Here is a 10,562-nt window from a genome sequence, read left to right on the forward strand (position 1 = left end):
TGGGATGGGGGGGGGTCCCCCTCACTCAGTACAGACGAGTGAAGGAAAGGGCTTCATCCTTCTCTCTCTACTCTTCTCCTCCGTGAGAAGATAGGGGCTGTCCATAAAGTACTGTACACTTGTGAACTTGTAACGTATATTTTTTAACCTGGGGCCTATGTAAATAAATGAGGGTGTGTAAATGAATTGTCCTTACAAAACCTTTTGGAATCAGTCCAACAAATCGCCTCCACTGGCAGCTGTGACATGGCAGCAGTGGCTTCAATATAATCTCATGGGGCTACTCGACAGTCCATGAAAGGTCTACCCACATTGCTTTTCTCAACAAAAAAACACTCAAGTTGTTATTCAGGGTCTTGACTCAGTCTGGCAACATTGCATGTGACATCATACATTTAAACCTTTGAAGTACCTTTCATTTACACACCCACATTTATCACCATAGGGCCCAGGTTGATAAATACCTGATATCCCCTTCAGGTCACTTATCATTTTACACTAATCTATCAGAACTTCACTATCAGTACTTACCTCCGTCACATTTCTGGATGTTAAGCTAGTGATTTAGAGTCTCAAGGAAATGTTCCGCTAAGGTTCCACCTTGTTTTCATGAATGACAGATTGGTAACTTGTTCGGTCACATCAGGAGCAGCAGACCTCCTGTCGTTTAAGTTCTACTAAGAAACGGAAAGAAAATCTATACACTGAACAGAGCAGCAAGATTAGCTCTTCACTGTGACAGAGCATTCACTGTTTGTTTGTCTTGCCTCAAAACTCGTGCCACAAACTGAATTGTAAGCGGAAAGCATTAAAAAAGGATGGAAAAAGATCTGATTACAGGGCAACATACACAAACTGTACCTGCAGTCCACAGGTCTCTGAAAGACTCGGAGGAGGAACAAAGAAGGGAGACGGCTGCTAACTTGATGCCTATTTCAGTTCATTTCATTCCAAACAGATCACCCCTGCCGCGCCTGTTACAGCTGACAGCAGATCGAGCTGTCTGTCAAACAGAGGCGAGGCTGAGGTGGTCTGTCGGCCTCAAATCTCTCAACACCCGTGCAGTTTCCTCACCGAGCAATGATCAAGAAACCTGGATCATGCAGGCTTCAGTGTCCTCCGGGGAAGATTTGGCACCAGATCTTTCAAAATCAAGATGGTCCATCTCTACACACACACACACACACAAACACACACACACAAACACACTTTTACACACACACACACACACACACTGGTATGTCTCTTACAGATGCAACACTGAGACCCTCTGGTTATCCAGACACCTGCAGAGCATCTTTCCTTTCACCTGGCGTGTTTATGAAGTGAGCTGCCTCCAAAGAGCAGCTGCTGAGATGTATTAGCACCACCATCAGCAAGTGGCAGCTGTGCTGTGTCGGCCGTGCCGCTGTCTCGTGGGAGCTTGTAATGCCTATTACACTGCACCGGACAGTCATGGAGAAGGCAACTGAGGAAGTTCAGAGAGGAGCTGAAGGCGTGTTACGAAGGGGTTGGTGCTGCTGATAACGACAGAAAGGCCTACAGAGTGGTGAAGGACATGTCACCAAATGCTGTTGGCCTCATTCAAAAAAAGACGTTTGGATATGTAATGCCATCTTGAGAATTCAAAGCTCTATGAGCCTAAAATTAGCTCTTTAGGTGAAAAAGTTTCAAATTAAAACTGCAGGTTATATAAGCTGCTTGCAATCAGTGGTATAATTTATTATATAAGATTTCGCTTTCGCCCCAATAGCTTGAAATATATCTTCTCCTCCTTATAAAACATGAACCAGAGAGTTTTTTTTTAGGAAAGAGAAGAAAAGAGTTTTGACAGTCAGAGCTAAAGGAGAGTAAATACCCTCTAAGATAATGTCTGGATCAGATTATTTCTCATGTGAACTAACGAGACATGATTAGAAATAATTACAAAACGATGGATGATAGCAAGATGTGACAGAGATGCGCCAGCTAACGTTTTTACAAGATGGAATTAAGCACAGGCACATTGATAGGCTTTGTAATATCATTATTAAAATACCCATGATCCATTTACTAATTCAATGGCTGTCTGTTTTTCTTTAACTAAATATATATGTCCATGTGGAAATCGGACTTCAAAATTGATTTGTGTCATTTTATTCTCCTTTGTTATGACACTCGGCTTCAGCAATGTGTCTCAGTCATTATTACTGTCCGTTCAAGTGTTACGTGTATATTCATGAGATTGAGTGGGATCCTCTCTTTGGAATATAACTTTTTAATTTTTTTCACCGGAAAGGAAGTCTGCTATTTTGGATTTCTTGCTTCAATTTACATTTTCAGAAACCCACAATACTGTCAACCAATTCAGACATGTAATTAGTTTGATTTGATAATGTAATTAGCCATGAGCGTGACAAGTCAGCATGATAGCACCCATAGATTAACACCGTAGCCAACCCTGCGGCTCAGATCCTTTTATTACTTACATCTGCGGGTCTAGCGCTGTTTCAGGCATTAATGTTTATGTGAATAGTGAAATAATTGGTGAGGACGAAGACTTATTTATGTTTATTAAAGTCATGATTATATGATGGAAGTGTGATAGTGGACCAAAGATACAAACCAGAACTTTGGCTCTATAAGTTTCAGGCTACTGTAGGTCAGCCTTTCTGTTCATATACACTGGGATGCAGCTGTCAAAACATTTGAATATTACCGTACAGTACTTTGTAGTAAGTATAAATATTATTGTTTTTATATCCAGCTCTACTACGCTTGAGCTGCCGCCTCATAGTTTGTGGCATGTTGAGCCGTCAGATAAAACTCATCTTTATGAACCTGCAGTGAAAGCTACTGTCACAGAGCAGTATGCCCAAAAAATGTGTGTGCGTATATGTGTGTTTGTGTGTGAGTGTGAGAAAGGTAACAAGGAGTTGCAGAAATAGTTAGTAATGGCAACAGACTGTGGGCTTTTGACACTTCAGCTCATTGCTTGCTCGTCCACATCATGGCTTCCACGGACAACGTTAATCATCACACACATACACACACACACGCTTTACTGTCAGCTGTATCGATTTTGGGGTGGCCGGTGGATGAACCTGTCATGGCCAACACAGATCGGACTGGTGGATAATGAAGTCTTCCTTCCCCATCTGACAAGCTAGGAGAGAATATGTGTGTGTGTGTGTGTGTGTGTGTGTGTGTGTGTGTAGACAGAGTAAGTGAGAGAAAAACAGAGAAAGATGCTCCTGGGACAGCCCACGGCCTAACCATTGCCTGAATAAATTGGATGGAAAGAAGCCCCTCGAGTCGAAGACGTGATCCGTCATGATGTCATCTAAACGAGGCTTGCATAGAGGGAGAGGTCATGGTAGTAATGAAGACCTTACCGACATGCACACACGCACACAGACACACAGACACAAACACATAAACACTCAATTGATTCAACAGTAAATGCATGCTTAAAATCCTAAACTATTCTCCTAGAAACCCTTTAATCTGACTGTAACAGTTTAAGGGCCATCCACACTCAATGCGATACAAACTATAACAATAACTGTATGTACTGTAAGTGTTTTATTTTACACCATGCAGGGTATTTTAAGATAAGACAGGGACATAGACACACACTGTAGGTAGTTGAATCACCGACAGGGCACATCCGTCTATTGGCGGTCGTTACCTTCAGCGTACTTAAATTGTTAAACTGATAAACGTGTAAGATTGTAAATGTGTTTCTGGAAACAGAGAGGAGGGGAAAGGGCTGGGTTAAGGCAGGGCTTGAATGCATTTTATAATTGATCAAAAACTATTTAATTTGCACAACAAAGAACTTGTTGAGAGGTCCGTTTGTGAAAAGGCGAAGTGTTTACTAAGATGCAGTACTACAGAAAGAGATGTGAAACTGTCACATGTTATCGGTAACTTGTGATGATGCTGTCTGCTTAAGAAGAACCAAACAAATCAAATCAAACTGTCTGAATTCTTCAGGATCATATTGTATCATGTTTAATCACACATTCATTGTAACATATCTGTAAGTCAGATTGTCGGCACTGAATAGTGATGTGCATTGTATCTGCCTCAGTGATGGAGACACACATCCCCGGTGGAAATATCTGTTCCCGACCCCTGCGTCCCTTGGGTGTGGAGATGACTTCTCATTCAGGAAACTACACTCTCACAATTTTAATCCATCTTCCTCCAGCGTCAACTTGACACTTATTCCTCTTGTATTCCCTGTAGGCAACCTCTCTATCTGTTTCTCTCTCTCTCCCTCTCACCTTTGCCTCACTCGCTCGCTCACATAGACATGTGTGGCTCCTCCTCAACAATACCTCAGTGTGGAAATAACATTAACTGATGTGCAGGACAACAGCACAGCCAGGTTACATAAGTATTTATGGAACACTAGATTTTGCAGGATGTTGTGGAATCAACTCGTCTGCCGCTTTGCGAACCAAACACAACGTGACGCCACACACAGACGTCAATCTCAGCATCAATAACGGCTTTTTGTGAGATAATCATGCGTTGGCAAAAATCTTCCACAACAGTTGCATTTTCTCGATCCTAAGACCATCAAAGAGCTGCTCCTGCCCAGAGCAGACAGCGGTTAGAAAACTGATGCTGCTAGCATGACACATTCATTGTAAACACTGTAAACTGTCAGGACCGCAAGAAAATATGAGCTTATACGCATGTGTGTTGTGTGTCTGAATGGGTATGTGTAAAGTGAGAGCTAAAGAGAGAATGAGAAACTGTCAAAATGTCCGTTAATCAAACAGCACACAAGGTCCCAGCAATGTTTTGTTTCTGACCATGTCTCACACACACTTAACAAACACTCACATTAAACAAGTCTGTCTCAATACTATGCTCACAAGCCGTTAATGATAACATTGACTGTTCAACATTACCCCTTTTAGTGCAATGAAGGGGTCAGCCTTAATTGAATGTACACTCAACAATATATATTTTTTACAAGACAGAATAAAGTGATAAGTTTGAGAGATTATTTTAAATAGTAATGTCATGAGAAAAAAGTCTAAGGAAAACACACACTCTCTAGTCACAGCAGTGTGACTAGACTGTCCCAATTCGGACCACTGGCAGAATCCTTCCCAGCCCAACATATCCCATGATTCAATTATTTACTATTGTATCAATCAGGACCAAAAAAAACTATTTAAACGATTAAGTGAAAAAGTTAGGAAACTTAATCCTGTCAAGTGACTTTGAACTATAAAGAGGAGTGAATTTGTTTCACTCAGATTACTGAACCTTCTATTATGTTTGGCTGAGTTGGTTTTTCCGAGTTACATCCCCATCATAACCCGATGAAATATTTTGTGTAAACAACTATGTCATGTACTTACTGTATAGTTTTTAACGGACACATTTAGGTTCAGCAGTTCTTCTCTGGTTTCTAGTCAGTGTGGCTCAAAGGAAGTGAGAGGATCAGCAGCAGCAGACCTGTAGCAGGAAAGTACTGCTGCAGCTGCTCTGATAGCTTTGCTGAAGAATAATAAGAATAATGAATGCTTCATTATCAAGTGCAGAACATTTCCAGTCTACAGTGGCACTTAGTTCTGTGAGTAAATCAAACCTGGGAGGAGAGCAGTGTTGTGACTTACTCACACCAAGTAGGACAAGCTCCCTCTGTCGAACACACTATACACAACCACACACAAATGAATGTCAAAACACACTCTGTGACTGTCAGTGGCCACAATGCAAGAAATCCTAATTCTGTGTGTGAGCAGTACCCTGCACTGGTGAGTGAACCGTACAATATACTACAATATACAGTGACTTTTTGGTCTTGACATGGCAGAGGAGGCTGCTGATCTCAGGCAATTCACAGACAAACTTTCACTATTAAGTATTTTCTTTCAAGCCCTAATGTACAAAAACCCTACGTAAAACTGTCTGGTGCGGTTCAACTTCTTATATGTCTTAAGTATTTCCCCCTGAAACATCCTTGAACTTATTCACAGTTCAAACATCAACACTTCAAACATTCAAACACGTTGCATCACTTTCCAAGCCTGACGTTTCCAGACTCACAATTCTAGTCAGAATGTGAGTCTGAGACCGCTCCATTGGGCTTTGATTATGGGCCGTGTTTAAACCGAACCAGGAAATAAAATTCCTCTTTGCTCAATTGGATATACCTACAACCAATCAGAGCAACGTAGTATGCGCCGCATTGTGAGTTATTTACTAACGCCGGGTTCACACCAGACGCTTCAGCGCAGCGCCAAGCCTTAAATTACAGCTGGCTCCCATCCACTCCCATGTTAAAACCTTGTGCGGGTCACACCGGAGGCTGAAGCACCGCGCTGCGCCAAGGCTGCCTCGCACCGTGCAGCGATCGTTTCGGCGTCGAGTCTATTTTTTGCGCTTGACGCGAGTGTATCACACCAGGAAACACACTGAAAAACGATTTTAAACTATATTGATGACATAATTTATATAATATAAATGATCAAATATGCATCCCATACTTTGAAGTCCCCTTCTGTTGTCCTGGAGTTTTAATTTGACCAATGACATTATTAAATGTTCCCCTCGGCCCGTCCACTACAGCCACACAAGCAGTGATACAGATAAAATTTCGAATTCAACCCAAGGGCACTTTGATGACGTGGTTGATTACGTTACCGTTGATCATCTGTCCATCATCATATAAAGCCCGCCCTGACAATCTGATTGGCCCGGTCGAGCATCATTTCTCCCGAACGGAGCGACTCCAGACCGAACTTCCGGACCTCAAATGTTGTGGGCGGGGCTTACTTCGTCTGGCATCCAGGCTATCACGTTCTAAGCTCATCATTTAAGAATTTGAGATATTAATATTAATATTATTTCGGGTTAATTCCCTTTAAGAGGCAGCATGGGACACACTTTAGTTTAGATGTAATTTATTTGATGTACGTAAATAAACTCTGTTAACTTGACTTTTTTTGCTTCCTTAGTTTTATTCAATTTCTAGATGCCTATATGATTAAGTTCTTTGATCCCATAGATAGACCCTCATACAATTCAGCTTTGAGCCATCAGATCCTGGCTCTTCATCATGATCTCCTTTTAAATACTAAAGTAATACTTTTTTTTACTTTCATTCACTGAAGCAGTTTGTATCCCCCTGTGGAGGCCGCCTTCCACTTTAAGAGCCCCTGTCTCAAAAAGTTGGAAAATGTATTAAAATTATATATTCAGTGGTGTTAAGCCATAGAACAAGCTTTCACATCTCCTGGATATTTTGCCATTTCTTTCATAATAGGTTAAGTGATATTATATAATTAAAGGATAACTCAAAGAATTAAAATGTTTTTATCTTTCTTATTTTAACTTAAATTTCAATTTATTAGAATTGTTGTAATTACAATGTAAATATCTAGATAACCAATTACACCTAACTTAAAAGTACAATATGTTAAATATCCATGGCAATGTTAATGTTGTTTGAATAAAAGCAACTGCATTTAAAAAAATGTATGTACTTGATTTATCAATAGCATTAAAATCATAATCCATAACATTATTAGATATTATCCATGTTTTTAATATGTGTTTTTGTCAAGGTGCAGTGAATTTTTGATTATATACACAGTACACTACTGTTTGGTGTCAGGATTTCAATATTTTAGCTATAGTCTGTGTCTGACTGAACTCTAAACAATAAAGATAGAAGCATTTCAAATTATAGCTGTATGCTTAACAATAAAGAAAGAACAGTTTGGGCAAGATAAATTCATACAAATGATTAATAATAACCTTTTCCTTCCTAGTGTTTAATCTTGAATTCAGAATGTATGTGCATCACATTTTTGGTTTCATTGTTTTGGTTAAGTTTTTTTGAATGTCTGTACATACAGAACATTTTTTTGATTTAGTAAGAACACAATAATCTTTTCTCCAAATGTCAACACCACTGGCCTACATATCATCAGCTGTGTCAAGGCTGGTCAAGAGATGAACATTTTGAGACTTAGCTCCTTGTCACTTCCTGGATTCAAATGCCAAGAGGGAGGGACTACGTGTACGCACTTTCGAGAAGGAAGAACCAAGACCTACTGTTATAAAATAGACAGGCTCCGGCTGTTTGAGGTGTTCTGATACAACTCGAGACTGTCCGGGGCTGCTAGAGTGCAGGACAGTGTGTTGGATGCACATTGCTTTGCTGATTGATACCTTAATAAATACTTGATTGAACAAACCGCAGCCAACCCCCTATTTGCAAAAAGACACTAACTATAAATACAATTGTAATGATATCACAGCTTTTTGTCATTGTACTAGAGTGCATTGTCTGGTTTAAGTTTTCCGGTCGCACACAGAAGTAGCAGCTTTCACAGTAGGCGATAGAGGGGTTTGTCATTTTAAATGGAGTTCAAAGAAATGCTGATGCACCACAGAGTCTGAAATGTCCTCTGAGGTAATTAAAACAACTAAAATCAGGCTGCACTGAGGGTGTGGGGGGGGGGGGGGCAATGAAAACCAGTGGTGGGAGGTAACGAAGTACAAATACTTCTTTCCTGTACTTAAGTAGATTTTTCACATATCTGTACTTTACTTGAGTATTTATTTTCCTGACGACTTTTTACTTTTACTCGCTACATTTGAACACAGATATCTGTACTTTCTACTTCTTACATTCTCAAAACTGTCTCGTTACTTCAGCAGCAGAGGTTGGCGCAACGTGCGCCTGTACGCGCAGCGCACCTCTCTCTCTCTCTCTCTCTCTCTCGCTCACTCGCGTGCCCGCTGCCTCGGGAGATGTGCAGGTCCGGCGGCGTGAGGGGGGGGCGCAAGACCCCCCTCCGCAGGTTCACCATCAGAAATACTGTTACGAGTTTGACTTCCTCTAGAGTCCAGTTTGATCGTCTTCTCGGCGCTCCGCCAGGGCCGTGACCGACTCTGGCGGGGCCGATCCGAGGACCTCACTAAACCATCCAATGGGGAGTAGCGATGTGTACAAACACCAGCACATTCCCCATCCATTTATTCCCTTTATAATGATCCAGGTTCTCCTGCAGGAGCTCGGTTCAGTTCAGTTTTTATTATTCGGTCTGAAATTTGGCAGCAAAACAAGATTGTGTCCAGTGAGTTTTTCTTATTTGTACTAGCAAAGTGCAGCTGTTAACAAAAGAGAAACTATCTTAATTTGTGTGCCTAGAACTTGTTTCCGGTTACTGAGTCATCAGAAGGGGCATTGTGTATCACTCCTGCTACTGATGAAAGGTCCAGGTTTAGTGATATTTACAGAATGTTTTAGTTGTTATACTGTGGTTTATTAATGTTCTTAGGCAGACACACGAGGCACTTGTTTATTCTGTTGTGTTGATTCTTTGTTGTCTCTAGAAGTTCAGATGCACTGGTCCATTTCTATTTGAACCTCAGAATCTAGGTTTCAAAATTTGTAAAATTATAGATTATATGCATATTGTTATAATTTTTCAGTCAGTTACAATGAATCTTGAGGAGAAACATTTTTGGTAGTTTTGTGCCTGTATAGACTATAAAAAGCACTTTAGATTTTTAATTTTGGTACTTGTACTTTTACTTTAAATACTTAAGTAAGTTTCAACACCAGATACTTTTAATACTTAAGTACATTTAATATGAGCTAATTTAAGACTTTTACTCAAGTCATTTTCTGACGAGTGACTTTTACTTTTACCGAAGTCACTTTCAAGTAAGATATCTGTACTTTTACTCAAGTATGGCTTTCAAGTACTTTATACACCACTGATGAAAACAGTGATTTCAGACACAGCTTCACTAGCTACGTAGCTCACATTTGTTCCTTGTAGACGTGTACAACAAGTACAAATATCATACAGTGCTTGTTTCACCTTCTTCAGACCCTTGCCATTCAGCAAAAGATGCAAAACCACAAAAGAACAAAGTTGAGCTCCAATCAAACATTTAATCGGCTGCAGCTCTGAGATCATTTTTGTTATCTCTTGTCAAGTTAGTAGTGAATATTTCTGGGATATTGAACCAATTCAATGAAACACCACAGGCTGAGTGTATGTAATCTAGATGTTAGAACACGGGACAGTCAGGATGGAGCAGATTCACTTCTCACGCGGAAGCAGTCATTTCGCTCAAAACTCTAATCCAATTCTTTCACCCCTTTTCCCGGGACTTGAAAGACAATCCATCTGCTCCTCTTGGCCGCCGTTCAATCACGCCTCCTTCTGTTGTGTAGGCTGGAGGTGAGTTAAATGTTTCTACCACTGCACTGACAGCTGGGGGAGTCTGAGATGGCTGTGGAATCTTGCTCCTATAAAGATCACGGCTGGAGTCCTAATTCATCACCCAAGGCATCATCATGTGGCATTACAATATGTTAATGTGGCGACGCCGTGCCCCCGCCGTCACCTCGTTCTCCCGCTTTCATCTTTCGCCACCTCCTCTCCCCCTCGCCCATCTCATCTCCCACCCCCTGGGAGGGCTGTAAGTCCCCCCTCCTGTGAGACGCACCTTGCTGCCAATACGTGGTGGTCGGAGAACGTGTTGGAATTAGGCGAGCATTGCATGTCGCTGTTTGGCTGCAACTG

Source organism: Platichthys flesus, chromosome 2 (genome assembly GCF_949316205.1).
Source record: "Platichthys flesus chromosome 2, fPlaFle2.1, whole genome shotgun sequence".
Lineage (NCBI taxonomy): Eukaryota > Metazoa > Chordata > Actinopteri > Pleuronectiformes > Pleuronectidae > Platichthys > Platichthys flesus.